Raw genomic sequence first — 22,316 nt, forward strand, 5'->3', positions numbered from 1 at the left:
TTCACGTGCTTCACCAGTGTGAAAATGGTGAATGTTATAATCGGCCTCGATCTGCGTGAGTCGAACACAGATTGATCCCTGACACGAAAACCCAAACGGGATGGAAAACCGAAGCTGTTGTGAGAACCAAAGCCACAAATAATTATTGGAACGAGAGCCGAGGAACATGGTGTGTACAGTGCGAGTGTGGAACTGGGACTGTGGGACAGCAAGCTTGTACACGCCTCACCGGAGCCTTGTGGAGACGAAGGTGCAGAGACAAGGCCCGTTTTTGTGTTCCCTTCAAAAGGCTTCGCGGTTCCCTTGGTTTCCCATCCACTGTGGAGCTTGTTTCCGCAGGATTGGACACAAATTTCGGCCGTCCGGTTCGTCTTTCTCTCCATTCGGCTTCGGCCAGAGCCTGCACGTGCTGTGCCTGTGCAAATCCCTCTCGACGTGCACGTGCAGCTGTTCTCCTCCGTGGTCGCTGCCCGTGATTATCTCCTCACTGTTGAGATTGAGCAAAGATTACAAAGATCAAAATTCCAGCGAGAACAAAAACAAGGGATAATGACGGTTTTCAAATGGTCTTCGTTTAAACAGTTCATTTATAAGTGCAAGACGCCATCGAGGCCTGAAGGCCACTTACCTGGTTTTATCTGGAGTCAATTTTCTTCATCCAAACATGGCCCTCGACCTTCCTCTGGATGAAAGAAGCCATGCATAGTTTGGTTGCACTGGTTGCTGTAGAGTCCGAATGCACAAACTTCAAATAATGTATTTGTGTGTGTATGTAAAGTATACACATATATATATATATATATATATATATATATATATATATATATATATATATATATATATATATATATATATATATATATATATATATATATATATATATATATATAGTTACGGCTGTGGAAATTCGCAGACCACCATAAAGGGCCCGGAGGTGAGATATCTCTGTAAGTACATGTGTAGTTAGCCCCACCCGTTGTATAGAGGGAATTTATGTGATTCATTCGGGCTGCGACGCTTTGAGATAGCCGTTTTTCTGTTCTATCTTTATTTTGAACCAACCACATCTCAACCACCATCACACAACAACCACTACGTCAGCCAACGTCACCAACTACAACCACGCTCCAACCCTCAGACAACAACAACGCCAACAGCCACGACCTTTACCTTCACAACTCAATCCCGCAAACATCGCATCACTGTCATTCCCAAACGGCACCATAACCATCAAACCACCACCGATAAACCTCCACCACCCTCACCTCTCTCCTTCTACGGCCATTCCCGCCCCACCTGTGAACACTGAGCGTCGGGCTGTCTTGGGCTCGTTCAAGATACAAACCGAGCCGCGAGTGCAAATAGCGGCCTTTCCAAGGGAGAATTCGGATCAAGAACGCTACACGCCCACTTCTGATCCGTCCAATTAGCAAGCGCGGAGTGGCTTGGCCCCGCCTCCAGGCGCGTCTGTGTGAAATCGATATATGCAAATTCTAGGGTCAGGGGAGGTTCACGCCCACTTTTCCTCCGTCCAATTGGCGAGTGTGGCTCCGCCCCCGAGGTCATCCTGATCCGGAAATTTGCATATTGTTTTCTCCTGCCGGCCTATAAAACAGCGAGCACAAGGCAGAGTGTGGCAGTAGCAGTGTGTGTCGGCAGGGCAGAGTGAGTCGAGTCATCGGTGTGGCAGAGAGTGGAGTCAGGTTCTGCAGTCGGCTGAGGAGAGTTGCGGGAAGAGGCAAAGGAGCTCGGATCTGAGGCGAGAAGGACGGCGGTCGGCGACGAGGTCGCGGTGTGGGATCGCTCGTCACGGGACCCAAGCCGGCCAGCCACCTCCCTCCCCCAGGGCATCAACAATTCCCCCTTTCCCCAGCGCTGAGATAGTGCAACAAGGGGGCCCCGTTCCCACTCCACTCCAAACGTCGTGCCAACAAAACCCGCCAAGGAGCACGGAGTCGGGGCACAGCCACGCGGCCACGTCTGCGGCTCGTCCGCCAACGCATCACGAGGACGCTGGTAGGACCCTCCGGTCTCGCGGACCTGGCAGCTCCTTCAGGTCACGCGCGCATATTGGCCTACAGGCCCGTCTGCCCCCTTGTCTATGAGGGTGGCTTCTTTCCTTTGCTTTTGAGTAAATGTGCGTTGGTGCCGTCCGTAAAGTAGAACTGTATAAGTGTTGCCGTGTGTGCGCGTAGTCGGTAGTAACTCTGCGTCATTGTTTCTTTTGTTGTAACTGCTATCTGTGAATTTTGACTGTTTGGCTGTATATGTGTGCTTTCCGTGTGTCGCGTAATAAATGTGCATTGTGTGAACTGTTTTCCCGTTTCGCTTCGTCTTTTCGTTATTGACCCTCCATCCTGCTTCACGTAAAGGGTTCGTAGTGGGTTTAATACGCCCGCTAATTCATCTGAAACGTCCAGGTCGGCGATAACACTGCTCAGTTATCCCAATAGCATGGAACGGGCTGCCCAAGAGGCCCGTGTCCGGAGTCGACCTGCGGCGAGGTGCGATCGCCCGGTCGACCATTCGCGCAGGTACTTAGGTAGATCGAATTTGGCGAGCGACCCTATCCTGCGCGGGTGGGCAATTGGCACGATCGTGGTGAGGTTAAACCACCACCCGTGACTAGCTCCCGGCATTGGTCCGAGAGGGTCACAACAGAATTGTCCATTCCGGTGGGCGAGGCGGCCGCCATTCAAGTTGAGCGGCCGATCGCACGCCGGCGGGCGCGAATTCGCAACTATACACATACATGTATATATATATATATATATATATATATATATATATATATATATATATATATATATATATATATATATATATATATATATATATATATATATATATATATATATATATATATATTATAATGGAAATATATATATATATATATATATTGTTGTAGTTTCCCGCCAGTCGGCGTGCGGGCGACCGCTTTTAGCCAATGGCGGCCGCTCTCGCCCACCGAAGGGGCAAACCTTGTCGCAGCTTTCGAAACAACGCCGAAATCCAGCCCCTGGTGTGCTTTTAATCACACCGAAAATCAGCCAGCTATTCTGCCCGCGCGTGACAGGGTCCGATCGCCGAATTGTCGATTTACCTAATTATGCGCGCAGACAGAAATGCCGGGGATTTACACCTTGATGGGACCTGCTTGGAAACGAGCTGCAAAGCAGCTCGCTCCGTTTGCGATTTGCCGAGCGGCAAATATCACCAAGCCCCGCCGGATCCGATTACTTTATTGGCTATTTATAAAACCAGCTAATTTCCCGAAATTAATAATGGCAGTTCAATTGTGGGAAAGGACACAACAAACGGGTCAACATTCACACAAGAACATTTATTATTACTAGTACGTGCCCGTAAAAAAAATAAAATTAATAAATATTCAAACCGTGAGCAACAAACAACAACCACACAGGCCGTTTCTTCGCTCTCGCGTGCCCGGACGTGCGTGACCCGGAAGTTCGCATGTTATTCGCAGTTACGATTATTCGCAATTTAGTTTTAATACCCAATTATTCAATTAGCGCCAAAGTATTTTACCTTTTCGCAATGTCGTGGCAAGGAAAAACAAAAAGAGAAGAGAAGAGAGAGGAAAAAATTTACTTCCTGGTTCGGAGCATACCAGAACTCTGATGTTACTGAAATTCATGCACCGTCTAATATGAAAACGATCATAACTTGGGGCATTGTGTTTATCTATAAATGTGCATAAGAAATCGAGAAATTATTAGAATACACGAAGTCATCACTATCCGGAAGTCCGTACGTTGTAACCCGAAATGGGGAACGCGGCTTCCCTTCCCTTCCCCATCGGCCACGTCCACGCAACAACATGTCTTGTCATTGGTTTGGTAAATAAATGGCCATAACTTGGGAAGCACTTGTCCGATTAATATCAAACCATGAAAAGGCACATCCTCAGGTCCCCAGCAATATACCTGGCAAGTTTCAATTAGCTCGGACCAGTGGTTGTCGAGAAACAGCGGTCACAGACTCACAGACACAGACACAGACACAGACACAGACACAGACACAGACACAGACACAGACACAGACACACACACACTGCTGGAATTATAGATAGATAGCACGTATGCAGGCATGCACGTATACAATTAAGCGAGGCAAACACGCATGCATTTATGCAAGGCAAAGAAAAGCAATGCAATCAGCAAAACACGACAAGAAGAACTACAACCGTTGGTCTATTTATTATGTACAATTACTTAATCAGGTTTACTTAGGCCTAGGTCACATTTGCCATGGCGGCCGTGAGGTCTCCAAAATCTACGGTCACTCGCAATTAAACGGCGGCCGCAGTATTTCCATGGTCACACAATGTAGCAGTCACATATGTTTTTATTATTCGGGGAGCCGCACGGCGTATTTATAAATTGTGGAGACCGAAAACATGGGGTTGCCGTACGGTCTTTGATTTGATGTCACACAGTGACCTTAAAGGGGCCCTGCGGCGGCCATAGAATTTTCAACGTAGACGCAAGGTAGCCTCAAGGTGCCCGCAAGGCGACCGCAGGGGGCCCTAAGGCGAACGTGCGGCCAGACGGACGGTAACGAATGGGTTAATTTTTTTTTTACCAGTTCTTTTGTTTCAGCTTGTCAAATTGCTATGGCGAACGTAGAAATGAAAAAAGTTATAACTCTGCGCTATAATTCCACGGCGACCTTACGACCTGTAAAATATAGCCAAACGGCGTAGGGCCACCCTGAGGCCACCGCAGAAACTCTGCGGCCGCTGCACGTTTCTGTCAATTTAGAGGGCGTGCGGCCGCCGTATCCTCGCCGTAGAACAAATGTGACTTTTTTTTCTTTTTTTTTTGTATACCTTGGTCGAGGCTCGTATGAGAGCTGACACACAACTCACAGCAAGGAGGCATGAGACAAGAGGGGCGGGAGTGGAAAGGACAAAACAGTGGGGAACAGACACATTAGGTGAACTGTGGAAGGGAGAGGGATGGGGATGGGACGGGGAACATGGCGAAGAGAAGATGGACATTACAGGGACTTTCAGGAAGGAAAGCAGGGGAATTGAAAGAAGTGGGCTTGGGTGGATTATCGGGGGTAGAAAAGATCGAGGATTTGGATGGGGGAAGATAAGAGGTGGTGGTGAACAGCTGTTTTGAAAGCCTGGAGGGAAGAATGGGAAAGAATAGCGTGAGGAAGTTTATTCCAAAGGCGTGAAAAAAGAGGAATGAAAGAGTGAAGATGAGCAGTGATTCGTGATTTGGTAGTTTTACCAGAAGGGGGTTGTTGGCGGACCTTGAGCGCCCTGTGGAAATGTGGTGGAGACAAATCGCAGAGAGAGCAGGGGGGGCAAGGCTGGAGAGGAGTCGGTAGAAGACAGAAAGACCACCGACCAACCTGCGGTGATTGAGTGAGAGGTCCAAAGACTCAGCTTCATTGCGGGAGATGCCGATGATCTTAAATGCCCTGGTTTCGACAGCGTGAAGCCGAGAAAGGTGGGAGGCAGGAGCACCAGCCCAGAGGGGAGAGCAGTACTCCATCAGGCTACGGACAAAAGCTTTGTAAGTGGTCAGGAGCTCAAGAGGGCCGAGGAAGGACTTTGCACGACGGAGGATTCCCAGTCGGCGACTGACTTTTGAGGCGAGGTTGGAAATGTGACTTTCCCAGGAAAGGTCATGGCAGATAGTGAGACCCAGAAGCTTGAAAGAAAAGACTTCTTCCATAGGATTGTTGAGAAAGTGGATGGGGGGGGGGTTCTAAACGGTCCTTTCGAAGAGACATAGTGAGAGTGTGAGATTTGTCTGGATTGAAAGACATGTTCCACGTGTTGGACCAGTTTGTGATTTTACCCAGATCTGCAGTGAGCGAAGAAGCTGCTGCTTGCCGGTCTGAGGGATGACAGATGGTACGGCAGAGGGTGGAGTCATCGGCAAAGAGAAATAGAGGATTTTCCAGAGAGTCCGAGAGATCATTGATGAAAACCAGAAAAAGAACAGGGCCCAGAACGCTACCTTGAGGAACTCCAGCCTGCACAGGAAGAGGGGATGAAAGAACTCCATTTAGGGCCACACGTTGACTGCGACAGGAGAGGAAGTCTGCGAGCCATGAGTGGAGATGGCCTTGAATACCATGGGAAGAGAGTTTGGTGAGTAGGGCAGGGTTGCCAGACTGTGTCAAAAGCAAGTGATGTGTCCAGGGATATGGCTCGGATTTCCTGTCTGGCATTGAGGACCTCCATCCATTGATGGGAGAGCAGAAGCAGCATATCCAGGGTAGAGTGACCTGGTCTGAAACCAAATTGATGATTGGAAATCAAGCCATTGGAGAAGAGGAAGGATTTCATATCTGAGGCGATGATGGATTCCATCACCTTGCTGATGATTGGGAGAAGGCTGATTGGTCTGTAGTTATAGGGATCTGTTTTTGGACCTTTTTTTATGCAGGGCAGTGATGTTAGCAGATTTCCATGCAGATGGCAGATGACCTTTGGCAAATGAGAGGGTGAATAGAACAGAGAGAGGGTGAGCAAGAGCAGAAGAGCAGGCTTTGAGGACACGTGGGCTGATGCCGTCTGGACCGGTTGCAGAATCTGACTCGAGGTTTGAAAGCAAGCTCTCCACCTTGTCAGGAGAAAAGGATACAGAGTCCAGGGACAGTTGGGTGCGACTGGGTAAAGTGGGTAGAGATAGTGATGGGTTTAGGACACAAGATTTAGCTGCAAACACCGAGTTTAGACATTCAGCTTTATCACGTGTGGAATCAGCAGTGCGGCCATTTGAGGTAAGGGAGGGGATGGAGGGGGAACATACACCAGAAACAGATTTGATTAAATGCCACCAGGATTTTGAGGAGGGAGAGAGGTTTGAGAGTTCAGACTTGAGATGAGAAAGATGTTGTTTTCTGCCTCTCCTGAGGGTAGATACACACTTGTTCCGAGCTTTGTGGAAAGAACTGAGATTGCCCTCAGTTGGGTTTGCTTTCCATGAGGCAAAGGCAAGTTGTTTCAGGACAACTGCCTCGCCACAAGCTTCAGTAAACCAAGGGCGGGAGGAAGGGGAGGACTTAGGCCTTAAGGACACGGCACCACATCTCTCATACAAAAACCCTGAAAAGAAAGAGAAGGAAGGAAAATGTGACCGTATGGTGAATCCTCGGTGCCCCGTCCTCCTTCTCCCGACCTCGTCACGACAGACCTCTGCTGGCATCTCGGCGCCTCCGACCTCGTCACGACAGACCTCTGCTGGCATCTCCGACCTCGTCATGACAACGACCTCTGCTGGCGTCTCGGCGCCTCCGACCTCATCAGGACCGACCTCTGCTGGCGTCTCGGCGCCTCCGACCTCGTCACGACAGACCTCTGCTGGCGTCTCCGACCTCGTCACGACAACGACCTCTGCTGGCGTCTCGGACCTCTGACCTCGTCAGGACAGACCTCTGCTGGCGTCTCGGCGCCTCCGACGAGAGAGAGAGAGAGAGAGAGAGAGAGAGAGAGAGAGAGAGAGAGAGAGAGAGAGAGAGAGAGAGAGAGAGAGAGAGAGAGTCTCTGTGCGAGAGAGAGAGAGAGAGAGAAAGAGAGAGAGAGAGAGAGAGAGAGAGAGAGAGAGAGAGAGAGAGAGAGAGAGAGAGAGAGAGAGAGAGAGAGAGAGAGAGAGAGAGAGATTTTCCTCAGAACGTCTTTTATAGCCCCTCCCCCTCGCCACCTCCCTTTTCCCAGCGCACGAAGGAAACTTCCAGAAGAAGCCGTTTTCCTGCTCAATCGGGGCCGTTCCCTCGCCGCTGCGCCACATTCGTTATTGCTTCTTGTTTTTCTCCTGCACGTGTTGAGAATCCACTCACAGGGTTGGGAATCTCCTGCGTTGGCCGGCGGAGTTGTTATTCGTTGGGGTGGGGGGGGGCGGGGGGCCGTCGTCTGTTCTCCCTCGACGAATGCCAGGCTTCTGGCAACCGTGTGCTGAGGTGGAAACGCGGTGGTGGTTGTGGTAATGGTGGCGTGGCTGGTGTTTTGTGGTGGTCGTGATGGTGGTGTGGTTGGGCGGTTGTGGTTAAGGTGGTTGTTGTGAAGGCAGTTGTGGAGAAGGTGGCTGTTGTGAAGGCGATTGTGGAGAAGGTGGGTGTGGTTGTTGAGATGTGGTTGGTGGTGGTTGGGGTGGTTGAGAGGCAGTTGGTGGTGGTTGTGGTGGTTGAGAGGCGGTTGGTCCAAAATAAAGAGAGCAAAAGAAAAACACTACCTCAAAGATCACAGCCCAGTTACACGAAAAATCCCTTTAAACATCGGTGGGGAAATCTAGCTGAACACACACTTATCAACATAACTGATCTCTGGGATACCTGAATGGTGTTCTGTGAATTTCCACAACCGTAACTAATGTGTATATATATATATATATATATATATATATATATATATATATATATATATATATATATATATATATATATATATATATATATATATATATATATATATATATATATATATATATAAATATCTTCTTCTTCCTCTTTCGGCTTGCTCCCGTTAGGGGTCGCCACAGCGGACCAACTGTCTCCATTTTGCTCTATCCTCCACATCTTCCATTGACACTCCAACCACCCGCATGTCCGCCCTCACCGCATCCATGAACCTCTTCTTTGGCCTTCCTCTTCTCCTCCTACCTGGCGGCTCCATCTTCAACATCCTTCTCCCGATATACTCCGTTTCCCTCCTGTGCACATGTCCAAACCATCTCAATCTCGCCTCTCTCACTTTGTCTCCAAACCGTCCTACCTGCGCTGTCCCTCTAATACACTCATTTCTTATCCTATCCATCCTCGTCACTCCCAACGAGAATCGCAGCATCTTTAACTCTGCCACCTCCAGCTCCGCTTCCTGTCTTATTGTTAGTGCCACCGCCTCCAAACCATACAACATAGCTGGTCTCACTACCGTCTTGTATACTTTCCCCTTCACTCTTGCAGCTACCCTTCTGTCACAAATCACTCCTGCAACTCTTCTCCACCCACTCCATCCTGCCTGCACTCTCTTTTTCACTTCTCTCCCACACTCTCCGTTACTTTGGACAGTTGATCCCAAGTATTTAAACCAATCCACCTTCCCCACCTCAACTCCTTGCAACTGCACCATACCACCACCCTCCCTCTCATTTACGCACATGTACTCCGTCTTACTCCTACTGATTAACATTCCCCTTCTCTCCAGTGCGTACCTCCACCTCTCAAGGCTCGATTCAGCCTGCTCCCTACTCTCCCTACAGATCATGATGTCATCCGCGAACATCATGGTCCATGGAGACTCCAGTCTGATCTCGTCCGTCAACCTGTCCATCACCATTGCAAACAGGAAAGGGCTCAGAGTCGATCCTTGGTGCAATCCCACTTTAACCTTAAACCGGTCCGTCATTCCTACCGCACACCTCACCGCTGTCACACTGTCCTCATACATATCCTGCACGATCCTCACATACTTCTCCAACACTCCCGACTTCATACTCCAACTAAATATATATATACTCTCCGACTTCATACTCTCCAACACTCCAACTAAATATATATATATATATATATATATATATATATATATATATATATATATATATATATATATATATATATATATATATATATATATATATATATATATATATATATATATATATATATATATATATATATATATATATATATATATATATATATAAATATATATATATATATATATATATATATATAAATATATATATATATATAAATATAAATATATATATATAAATATAAATATATATATATATATATATATATATATATATATATATATATATATATATATATATATATATATATATATATATATATATATACATACATACAGTGGGGAGAACAAGTATTTGATAAACTGCTGATTTTGCAGGTTTTCCCCCTTACAAAGCACGTACAGGTCTGTAATTTTTATCATAGGTACACTTCAACTGTGAAAGAACGAATCTAAAACAAAAATCCTGAAAATCACATTGTATAATTCTTAAATAATTAATTTGCATTTTATTGCATGAAATAAGTATTTGATACATCAGAAAAACAGAACTTAATATTTGGTACAGAAACCTTTGTTTGCAATTACAGAGATCAGACGTTTCTTGTCGTTCTTAACCAGGTTTGCACAGACTGCAGCAGGGATTTTGGCCCACTCCTCCATACAGATCTTCTCCAAATCATTCAGGTTTCGGGGCTGTCGCTGGGCAACACAGACTTTCAGCTCCCTCCAAAGATTTTCTATTGGGTTCAGGTCTGGAGACTGGCTAGGCCACTCCAGGACCTTGAGATGCTTCTTACGGAACCACTCCTTAGTTGCCCTGGCTGTGTGTTTCGGGTCGTTGTCATGCTGGAAGACCCAGCCACGCCCCATCTTCAATGCTCTTGTTGAGGGAAGGAGGTTGTTGGCCAAGATCTCGCGATACATGACCCCATCCATCCTCCCCTCAATACGGTGCAGTCGTCCTGTCCCGTTTGTAGAAAAGCATCCCCAAAGAATGATGTTTCCACCTCCATGCTTTACGGTTGGGATGGTGTTCTTGGGGTTGTACTCATCCTTCTTCTTCCTCCAAACACGGCGAGTGGAGTTTAAAGCAAAAAGCTCTATTTTGGTCTCATCAGACCACGTGACCTTCTCCCATTCCTCCTCTGGATCATCCAGACGGTCATTGGCAAACTTCAGACGGGCCTGGACATGCGCTGGCTTGAGCAGAGGGACCTTGCGTGCGCTGCAGGATTTTAATCCATGACGGCGTAGTGTGTTACTTATGGTTTTCTTTGATACTGTGGCCCCAGCTCTCTTCAGGTCATTGACCAGGTCCTGCCGTGTAGTTCTGGGCTGATCCCTCACCTTTCTCATGATCATTGAGGCTCCACGAGGTGAGATCTTGCATGGAGCCCCAGACCGAGGGAGATTGACTGTTATCTTGAACTTCTTCCATTTTGTAATAATTGTGCCAACAGTTGTTGCCTTCTCACCAAGCTGCTTGCCTATTGTCCTGTAGCCCATCCCAGCCTTGTGCAAGTCTACAATTTTGTCCCTGATGTCCTTAGACAACTCTCAGGTCTTGCCCATTGTGGAGAGGTTGGAGTCTGATTGATTGAGTGTGGACAGCTGTCTTTTATGCAGATAACGAGTTCAAACAGGTGCAGTTAATACAGGTAATGAGTGGAGAATGGAGGGCTTCTTAAAGTCAAAACTAACTTAAAGTCAAAGTCTGTGAGAGCCGGAATTCTTCCTGGTTGGTCGGTGATCAAATACTTATTTCATGCAATAAAATTCAAATCAATTATTTAAAAATCATACAATGTGATTTTCAGGATTTTTGTTTTAGATTCCGTCTTTCACAGTTGAAGTGTACCTATGATAAAAATTACAGACCTCTACGTGCTTTGTAAGTGGGAAAACCTGCAAAATCGGCAGTGTATCAAATACTTGTTCTCCCCACTGTATGTATGTATGTATATATATATATATATATATATATATATATATATATATATATATATATATATATATATATATATATATATATATATATATATATATATATATATATATATATATATATATATATATATATATATATATATATATATATATATATATATATATATATATATATATATATATATATATATATATATATATATATATATATATATATATATATATATATATATATTTATATATAAATATATATATATATTTATATATATATATATACACATTAGTTATATATTGTTGTGGTTATATATATATATATATTGTATATATATATTATATATATATATATATTGTTGTGGTTACCAAATTCGCAAACCACCATTCAGGTCCCTTAGGTGAGGTATCTCGGTAAGTACATGTGTCGTTAGGCCCAAACCCGTTGTCTAGTGGGAATACATGTCATTTATGCGTGCTGCGACTCTTCAGGATAGCCGTTTTTCTTTTACTATCTTTATTTTGGACCAACCGCCATGATTACCACCACAACCGCCACGACCTTCACGTCACACCTCGCAACCGTCGCATCGCCACCGTTCTTGCGCCGCTGTGGGTACCGGTGTTGGACTCGTGCAGGGCGCGCGCCGAACAGCGTGTACAAAATCACGGATTTTGTGCTTCAAAAACGGATCAAAAACGACACACGCCCACTTTTTGCCGTCCAATCGGTGAGCGAGGGGCGAATTGGCCCCGCCCCCAGGGCGTTGGAGGGCGATCGATATATGCAAATTTATGGATCAAAAAGCATTCACGCCCACTTTTTCTCGGGCCAATGGGGAGCGAGGTGTAAGGTCGAAGGGAGGGGGTCAAAGATGAGAGGGCGAAGCCACGGGGCTGATATAAACGACCGTGTTCGTCAGTCCAGAGAGTAGTAGAGTCGAGAGGGAACAGAGAGTTAAGACTTCGCGGGCGGTGGAGTTGGCAAGAAGGAGCTGGTCGTCGTGTGCGTTGGAGTCGGAACGGAGGGGACGGAGCTGTGGAGAGGCGGCGAGGGCAGACGAGGGGGTGCTCGCGTCGTGCAGTGAGCTGCACCCCAGGGAGGCCGACAGCGCGACCTGGCCGAGGTGGAGACGCTCGTCGCGGGACAATAAAAATCCTCTATACCCCGAGCATCAGCAACCCCCTCCTGTTTCCCCCCCGCGCTGAGATAGTGCGACCAAGGGGGCCCCTTTCCCACCCCCTACCAGACACTGTCCGCGAGGCCCGCGGAGTTGAGGCACCATCGCCGCTCCGCGTCTCATCACCAGACGGGTAGGCCCGACCCGGTCTCGGCCTCAGGCCCGCCTCATCCTTGAGGGTGTTCTTTTTCTTGGTTTTGGATTTGTGTTGTCGGCGCCGTCTGTGAAGTAAAATTGTATAAGTGTTGCCGTGTGCTCGGTAGTCGGTATTAGCTCTGCATTGTGTCTTCGCTTTTACATTTGCTTTTTGTGTAAATTGCATTGTGTTTTTTTCTTTTCTGTGTGCTTTTGGTGGAATTGAATATGTGTGCTGTCCGTTCGTCGCGAATAAATGTGCTTTGTGTTGAACTGTTTCCCGCTTCGCTTCGTCTTTTCCTCCATTGAATCCTCATCTTGCTTCACGTAAAGGGTTGGTAGTGGGCTGAATACGCCCGATAATTAATCGAACCGTCGAGGTCGACGATAACACCGCTCGGTTATCCCGATAGTACGGAACGGGTCGCTTAAGTGGCCCGTGTCCGAAGTCGACCTGCGGCGAGGTGCGATCGCCCGGTCTACCCTCCGTGTGGGTACTTAGGTAGGTCGAATTTGGCGAGCAACCCTATCCCACGCGGGGGCTGATTGGCTCGATCGCGGTGAGACCGAAAGGTCCACCCGTGACTGGTTCCCGGCGTTAGTCCGAGAGGGTCACGACTAGATTGTCCGTCCGGTGGGCGACGTGCCGCGATTCGAGTTACGTGGCCGTCAGCACGCCGGCGGGCGCGAATACCGCAACATTGGTGTCAGGTCGTGCGATACAAATCCATCGCCCTCCTCGCGGCACTGGTATCGGAGAACAGGAAAACGGGCTCTCCTGTCTCCAATTAAATTCACGGGAATCGGTCCAGGGGTGAGAGAAGCGACCCCCGATTCCCTCCAAATTACGAGCGATTCAAATTAACCCTTCACGAGAAGCAAGATGGCGTCTCAAGGCGAGCGGGAGCCGGGGGTATTAGAAATGTATATGTGTAGTAATGTCGAGTCCATGGTCCAGGATGGAATCCCCGTGCAGGAAATGTTGATTGTGCAGGAACACGGACTCGCCCAACTGAACCCAGAGCCCGAAATGGGTGCGGCAGCGGCCGCAGTGTATGACACCTTCCCCCCCCCCCTCTCCACCAAAACCCTTCCCCAACCCCTGCCGAAACGGCTCACCCAAGCGTACCCGACATGGCCCAGCTATGCGCCATGCTGGCGGCAATGACAGCGAGAATGGATACGAATACACAACAAATGAACGAAAAGATGGATGCGAATACACAAAAATTGGATGCGAATACACAACAAATGAACGGAATGGAAACAAACATGAAGGAAGAAACGAAAAAGCTCCGGGGGGAGACGCAGAACATGGGCCGATGCCTGCAGGCGGGCATGAAGGCCGTCAGCAGGGAACTCAAAATGGCGACTCCACGTGTCGAAGCAAACGAGCTGGAAGGGGGTGCAACGGCTGACAGGCCCGCGGTGGAGGCGGGTGAAAAAATAATTCAGGGGGCGTGTTGGGCGAGGGTCGTGACAGAGGAATCGACGGTGACCAAAAGGGAAAAATTAAATGGGGAGACCAAAACGTGTGAGACGAGACACGAAATGACGACAACGGAAATAATAGTTGAGACAAGAGAGGTAAAGGGTGAAGAGTTGGCAGAGACACGGGAGATGGGAACGATAGAGGGAAGACTACACGATGAAGACGGGGTAAGTGACGCACACACACACACACGGAGGTAGTGGAGGATAATGGGGGTGAGCTGGCGGACTGGGTAGAGACCCAGTGCGAGCACCTGGATGGCCTCCTCCAGGAACGAGGGGAGGGAGTATGCCCCCTTGAGGCGAGTCACGACCAGGTGAGTTCGGTCGTGCTTTGCGAGGTTGAGGGGAGGAGTGCTGCGAACGGGTGCTTGGAGAGCTTGGGGGGTATAGAGGCCCCGGAGACCCTTGTGGGGACACGAATCCCCAGTGTGGTTGTCCCTGTGTGTGTGGTGCAAGGTGTGAGTGCGTCCCCGTGTGTGGAAGCGACCCCGTGTGTGAGTGGTGTGGTGGCGATTGTGCCAGAGTACGTGCTTCCCAGCACGCCGTGTGTGGATGAGGAACGGAGTGTGGATGAGGCACCGCGGTTGAGTGCCCCCGCGTGTGTGGATGAGGCACGGAGTGCGAGTGAGGCACCGCGGGTGAGTGCCCCCGCACGCGTGAGTGAACGGCCGTGTGCAAGGTCGCTGTGTGCAAGGGAGACCGTGTGTGTGAGAGAGCGGTATGAGAGGGAGATGTCGGTTGGCATGCGGGAGCACGCAGCCGCGTCTCCCGGTGTGAGTTTAATGGTGTGGACTGTGTGCGTCGTAACACGCAGGTATGCGTGTGTGGAATGGAGACGGAGACGGCGACAGAGGAGAGAAAGCCGAGTAGCGGCTGTAGTTGTTTCGGGGACCGTGCCGGGTTCACCCAGCAGTGAGCACGCGGTTCGTGCTGTGCAACGCACGAGGCCACCACGTGCTCGCTTGCGAGAGTGAAGTCCCGGTCCGGAAACGCCAGCGGTGGATTTGCCGATCCCGCGGACGGACAAAGTTTAGGCAGATAAATGGATTTGGACCGGACGGGTTCTCCACGCGATCGTGTGTGTTAAGCTCCAACGGGCAAAGCACATGTGTTCGCGTGGGGAACCCCTCGAGACGTGGGGCTTGTGTTTTTTTTTTATGCGCACGGTGACGTCATGGCTGCACGTGTGGTTGGAATCCGGCAGGAGGGGTATCCCGGCCGGATGGTACCGTCCAAGGAAGGACGAGGTACACGTGCAGCTGCATGACGTCACGGGCAGGTGCAAAGTGCGCGAGCTCTGAGTTGCCGCGCAGGTGCTGCGCATGAAAAAAAAAAAAAAAAACAGCAAGCCTCACTTTCGGGTGCACAGGATTCCTGGGCAAGGGGTGAAAGACCCCCTTACCCTGGGCACAGGATGAAAACTAGTTAGAGGGAAGGGTTAGCTTAGTTAGACCGACTTCATGGGGCAGGGGTAAGTCCTCATGGAGTCCGTGGAATGGATTAGTTAGAGGGATTATAGCCAGATTTAGGTAGGGAAATAAAATGAATTATTTGGAGACCGTGACTGACAGTGGATGTGTAGAGTTGACGTAGTTTAGCTACGTAGTGTTAAATGGAACGTGCTTTAGTTTAAGGGACGACGTGGGAGCACGAGTTAGTTAGGGGCGGTAGTTAGAAGGATGGCAGAGTTCAGCGGTGAGTGTGTTGAAGAGTTGTGGGTTGTGAGGTGAGTACTTGTTGAGTGAGTGAGGCCAGCGGGTCTGTGTGAGTGGAGCGAATGGGGATTGCATGGTGCGATGAGTGATTGGGGGGAGGAGTGACTCCCGCCCAAGTGACCCCGGGGTCAGTATAAAGTGAGTTAGGGGGTTAGTCAAATTGAAAAATGGAGGTCGTTTTGTTGTTGGTGGGAATGTAGGCTCGAAACCCATTTGGAGGGGTGCAGGAGCCCTGTTGACGGGCTTGGGAGCGTGGCTGTGAAAGGTGAGTATCGCTGAGTGGGTACCCCGGGCACCAGGCTAGTCGGCCGCGGTAGGCCAAGGGCCCATGGGGGGCCGGGATAGCGTAGTGGGCACGGGTGCGCCTGCTTGGTGCGGGGGCCCGGGGCGCCATTAGCCGCGTGGGCAGTGTTGTGGGCAAGGGTGACCCTCGGAAAGGGGCCTGGGAAGCCAGCCTGCCACGTGTGCGTTTCAGGGGAGGTGCCATGGGGGGCACTCCCCGGTGTTAGGGAGCTGGTAGGCTCGGAGGCAGTGTAGTGCCCGGGGGTGCCATAGCGGGAGATTCGGCAGAGGGTCGTGCCTGCCAAAGGGAGCCACGTGTCCCAGCCAGGAGACCGTGTGAGGGCACGGAGAGAAAATTGGGGGGCGAGGCCCGAAATTGTGAGGACACCAACACAGGCGATGGGAATCTGGGTTGTTAGAACCAATAGTTTAAGCGAGAGGCGCTTGTTGAATGCCCCGGGGTAGTTTAACAGTTAAATGGTTAGGGTAGATTAGGAGATGTACCCCTCCGCACCATCCATCCCCTCGCTCTCGTTGTGGGCCGCTGGACCCACTTTGGGTTAGATCGCCGAACTCTGGGGAGGCCATTCTGAGGCTTGAGTTGGGCCTCGACACAGGACGCTAGCTCTCCCTTGTTCCCCTCCGGGAAGGGAACGTAGGGGTTGGGAGTAGGCTAGGTGACAGGATAGGTTAGCCGAACAAGGACGATAAAGGGGGTTAGGGGACGATTTATAGAGGGGAAGTAAAAATAAAAACAACAAAAAAAATAAGTTGGGGCTAAATTGGGGTTTGACAAATTAAGGGAGTGGGTATGTACAGTGACAGGCAAAGGCGATAGGTTGGGAGGGAGACAGGTAGGTAGGTCCGAGCCCGCCTACCAAGTGGCCAGCACCACCGCACTCCCTCCGCCAACCTCCACGGAACGGCAAAGGCTGGCCAACTTCATCTGCAGCTGCTGTGCTGCAAGGCCTGTGCCGGCTGGATCGTCTGCAGCTGCTGTGCTGCAAGGCCTGTGCCGGCCAGTTCATCTGCCGGCTGCCTGTTTTTTCTTCAAGGCCTGTGCCGGCCAGTTCATCTGCCGGCTGTGTTTGCCTGCAACGGCCTTCTTCGGCGGGCTGTGTTTGCCTGCTACCTTTGCCATGCCATGCCCACAGCCCCTGTCCACCAGCCCCGTTCAATTTTGCTTTGCCCCCCCTGTTCATTGCCATGTGCGCCAGGATCAAGGCAACAGTTTGCAAGCTGCAAGAACTGCCCTGTTGGCAGCTACAACACGGGCCTGCAGTGGCGGCCCGTGCACCGTGTTTGTGTCCATCCATCCATTCGTTGTGCTCATTGCGTGTGCCACTTGAGCTGGCACGGAGACTGCGTTTGTGCAGCCCATGCACCGTTGTGGTTCACTGAGTTCAATTCAAACCATCCATCCATCCATTCGTTGTGCTCATTGCGTGTGCCACTTGAGCTGGCACGGAGACTGCGTTTGTGCAGCCCATGCACCGTTGTGGTTCACTGCGTTCAGTTCAAAAGGGAAGGCCTTGGACTGCGTGTGAGCAGCCAGCCACGTTCCCTGTCACCTGCATTGTTTTGAGCCAGAGACTGCATGTGGGCAGCCTGGCTCCCTGCTCACTGCTTTTCTTTTTGCAGAGTTCAATGATCCTGGGCCATGGTTTAGTGTAAGATTTGTAAGTTAAGGTTAAGATGTACTGTAAATATGAGTGCGCCCCCGGCATGTCTGTCTAGCGCCGGCAATTTTATTTAAGTCGTCCGTGTGAGTGAGTTTGTTTAGGTAGTTACGCAGCCCTCAGGTTATTTATTTTGGGGACACGAATACCATGAATGTCGCACTCAGGGATCCGTAGGTAAAATGTACTAGGGGAAAACTACACATGATGGCACACGAAAATTTGACGACTCGGGACGAGTCTGTAAAAAGGGGAGGGGGTAGTGTTGTGGTTACCAAATTCGCAAACCACCATTCAGGTCCCTTAGGTGAGGTATCTCGGTAAGTACATGTGTAGTTAGGCCCAAACCCGTTGTCTAGTGGGAATACATGTCATTTATGCATGCTGCGACTCTTCAGGATAGCCGTTTTTCTTTTACTATCTTTATTTTGGACCAACCGCCATGATTACCACCACAACCGCCACGACCTTCACGTCACACCTCGCAACCATCGCATCGCCACCGTTCTTGCGCCGCTGTGGGTACCGGTGTTGGACTCGTGCAGGGCGCGCGCCGAACAGCGTGTACAAAATCACGGATTTTGTGCTTCAAAAATGGATCAAAAACGACACACGCCCACTTTTTGCCGTCCAATCGGTGAGGGAGGGCGGGTGGCCCCGCCCCCAGGGCGTTGGAGGGCGATCGATATATGCAAATTTATGGATCAAAAAGCATTCACGCCCACTTTTTCTCGGGCCAATGGGGAGCGAGGTGAAAGGTCGAAGGGAGGGGGTCAAAGATGAGAGGGCGAAGCCACGGGGCTGATATAAACGACCGTGTTCGTCAGTCCAGAGAGTAGTAGAGTCGAGAGGGAACAGAGAGTTAAGACTTCGCGGCCGGTGGAGTTGGCAAGAAGGAGCTGGTCGTCGTGTGCGTTGGAGTCGGAACGGAGGGGACGGAGCTGTGGAGAGGCGGCGAGGGCAGACGAGGGGGTGCTTGCGTCGTGCAGGGAGCTGCACCCCAGGGAGGCCGACAGCGCGACCTGGCCGAGGTGGAGACGCTCGTCGCGGGACAATAAAAATCCTCTATACCCCGAGCATCTGCAACCCCCTCCTGTTTCCCCCCGCGCTGAGATAGTGCGACCAAGGGGGCCCCTTTCCCACCCCCTACCAGACACTGCCCGCGAGGCCCGCGGAGTTGAGGCACCATCGCCGCTCCGCGTCTCATCACCAGACGGGTAGGCCCGACCCGGTCTCGGCCTCAGGCCCGCCTCATCCTTGAGGGTATTCTTTCCTTGGTTTTGGGTATGTGTTGTCGGCGCCGTCTGTGAAGTAAAATTGTATAAGTGTTGCCGTGTGCTCAGTCGTCGGTATTAGCTCTGCATTGTGTCTTCGCTTTTAAATTTGCTTTTTGTGTAAATTGCATTGTGTTTTTTTCTTTTCTGTGTGCTTTTGGTGGAATTGAATATGTGTGCTTTCCGTTCGTCGCGAATAAATGTGCTTTGTGTTGAACTGTTTCCCGCTTCGCTTCGTCTTTTCCTCCATTGAATCCTCATCTTGCTTCACGTAAAGGGTTGGTAGTGGGCTGAATACGCCCGATAATTAATCGAACCGTCGAGGTCGACGATAACACCGCTCGGTTATCCCGATAGTACGGAACGGGTCGCTTAAGTGGCCCGTGTCCGAAGTCGACCTGCGGCGAGGTGCGATCGCCCGGTCTACCCTCCGCGTGGGTACTTAGGTAGGTCGAATTTTGCGAGCAACCCTATCCCACGCGGGGGCTGATTGGCTCGATCGCGGTGAGACCGAAAGGTCCACCCGTGACTGGTTCCCGGCGTTATTCCGAGAGGGTCACGATTGGATTGTCCGTCCGGTGGGCGACGTGCCGCGATTCGAGTTACGTGGCCGTCAGCACGCCGGCGGGCGCGAATACCGCAACAATATATATATATATATATATATATATATATATATATATATATATATATATATATATATATATATATATATATATATATATATATATATATATATATATATATATGTCGTAAGAGGCGACCAGTGTTGCGTCAGGAAGGGCATCCGGCGTAAAACCTGTGCCAAATCACTATGCGGATCATAACGGATGATCCGCTGTGGCGACCCCTCACTGGAGCAGCCGAAAGAAGAAGATATACATATGTATATATCTACATATATATATATATATATATATATATATATATATATATATATATATATATATATATATATATATATATATATATATATATATATATAGTTGCCCGCCGGCGTGCGAACGGCCACGTAACTCGAATCGCGGCACGTCGCCCACCGGACGGACAATCCAGTCGTGACCCTCTCGGACTAACGCCGGGAACCAGTCACGGGTGGACCTTTCGGTCTCACCGCGATCGAGCCAATCGGCCCCCGCGTGGGATAGGGTTGCTCGCCAAATTCGACCTACCGAAGTACCCACACGGAGGGTAGACCGGGCGATCGCACCTCGCCGCAGGTCGACTTCGGACACGGGCCACTTAAGCGACCCGTTCCGTACTATCGGGATAACCGAGCGGTGTTATTCGTCGGCCTCGACGGTTCGATTAATTATCGGGCGTCTTTGCCCACGACCAACCCTTTACGTGAAGCAAGATGGGGATTCAATGAAAGAAATGACGAAGCGAAGCGGGAAAACAGTTCAACAATAAGCACATTTATTTCGCGATGAACGGAAAGCACACATATACAATTCCACCAAAAGCACATGGAAAAGAAGAAGAAAAAAAGCAAATGCAACAATGCAGATCTATCCGACTACCGGGCACTCGGCAACACTTATACAATTTTACTTCACAGACGGCGCCGACAACACATATTCCCAAAGCAAAAGAAAAGAGAACCACCCTCCAGGATGAGGGGGGTAGGCGGGCCTGGGGCCGAGACCGTGTCGGGCCTACCCGTTTGATGATGAGACGCGAAGTGGCGGTGGTGCCTCAACTCCGCGGGCCTCGCGGACAGTGGCTGGCAGGGGGGTGGGAAGGGGGCCCCCTTTTGTCGCACTATCTCAGCGCGGGGGGAAACAGGAGGGGGTTGCTGATGCTCGGGGAAAGGAGGATTTCACAAAATCTCGGGTCCCGCGACGAGCGTCTCCACCACGACCTCGGTCGCGCCGCCGGCCTTTCCCTCCGCAGTTCCTCGAATCCGACGCGAGCACCCCCTTGTCCGCCTTCGCCGCCGCCGCCTCTCCACAGCTCCGTCCTCTTCACTCCGACTCCGCGAACTCCCAACTGCGAACTGCTAACTGCGAACTGCTAACTGCAAACTGCTCTCTTCTCCACTTCCAACTCCGAACTCTTCCTCCTGCGAACTGAACTGAACTTGTCTGACGAACGCAGTCGTTTTTATAAGCCCCGTGGCTTCGCTCTTCCACCCTTGACCCTCTGCCTCCGACCTTTCACCTCTCTTGCTGGCTCCCCATTGGCCCGAGGAAAAGTGGGCGTGAATGCTTTTTGATCCATGAATTTGCATATAGCGTCCGCCCTCCAACGCCCTGGAGGCGGGGCCAAATCGCCCCTCGCTCACCGATTGGACGGAACAAAAGTGGGCGTGAGTCGTTTTTGATCCGTTTTTCTTCGGAAAGTCCGCGATGCTTTTGAACACGCTGCACGGTGCGCGCCCTACACGAGTCCAGCATCGGTGCCCACGAGTGGCGCGAGATGACGGTGATGCGATGGTGGCGAGTTGTGATGGTAAAGGTCGTGGTGGTTGTGGTGAAGCGGCGTTGTGGCTGGTGGTTGTTGTTGTGATGGCTGTTGAGACGTGGTTGGTGGTGGTAATAATGGCGGTTGGTCCAAAATAAAGATAGTAAAAGAAAAACGGCTATCCTGAAGAGTCGCAGCCAGCATGAATGACATTTATTCCCTCTAGACAACGGGTTTGGGCCTAACGACACATATACTTACCGAGATATCTCACCTAAGGGACCTGAATGGTGGTTTGCGAATTTGGTCAACCACAACAATATCTACATATACATATATATTGTTGTGGTTGACCAAATTCGCAAACCACCATTCAGGTCCCTTCGGTGAGATATCTCGGTAAGTATATGTGCAGTTAGGCCCAAACCCGTTGTCTAGAGGGAATAAATGTCATTCATGCGTGCTGTGACTCTTCAGGATAGCCGTTTTTCTTTTACTATCTTTATTTTGGACCAACCGCCATTATTACCACCACCAACCACGTCTCAACAGCCATCACAACAACAACCACCAACCACAACGCCGCTTCACCACAACCGCCACGACCTTTACCGTCACAACTCGCCACCATCGCATCACCGTCATCTCGCGCCACTCGTGGGCACCGATGCTGGACTCGTGTAGAGCGC

General features: G+C 50.0%; 1 long non-coding RNA gene across 4 annotated transcripts in view; it reads right to left on the reverse strand.

Annotated features, from left to right (window-relative positions):
• The window catches only part of LOC147013079 (uncharacterized), an 83,013-nt gene that overhangs the window by 50,592 nt on the left and 10,105 nt on the right, over positions 1–22,316 (reverse strand). For 3 of the 4 annotated variants that reach the window (XR_015051185.1, XR_015051184.1, XR_015051186.1), the window contains 2 exons: positions 629–682; positions 230–487 (listed from right to left, as the gene is read on the reverse strand). This is a non-coding gene — a long non-coding RNA (uncharacterized LOC147013079). The remainder of the gene's footprint in view (positions 1–229; positions 488–628; positions 683–22,316) is intronic. The other variant, XR_015051187.1, reaches the window with a different exon arrangement.

Source organism: Eptatretus burgeri, chromosome 14, assembly GCF_056783735.1.
Source record: "Eptatretus burgeri isolate ZD-2024b chromosome 14, Ebu_testis_v1, whole genome shotgun sequence".
NCBI classification, from domain to species: Eukaryota; Metazoa; Chordata; class Myxini; order Myxiniformes; family Myxinidae; genus Eptatretus; species Eptatretus burgeri.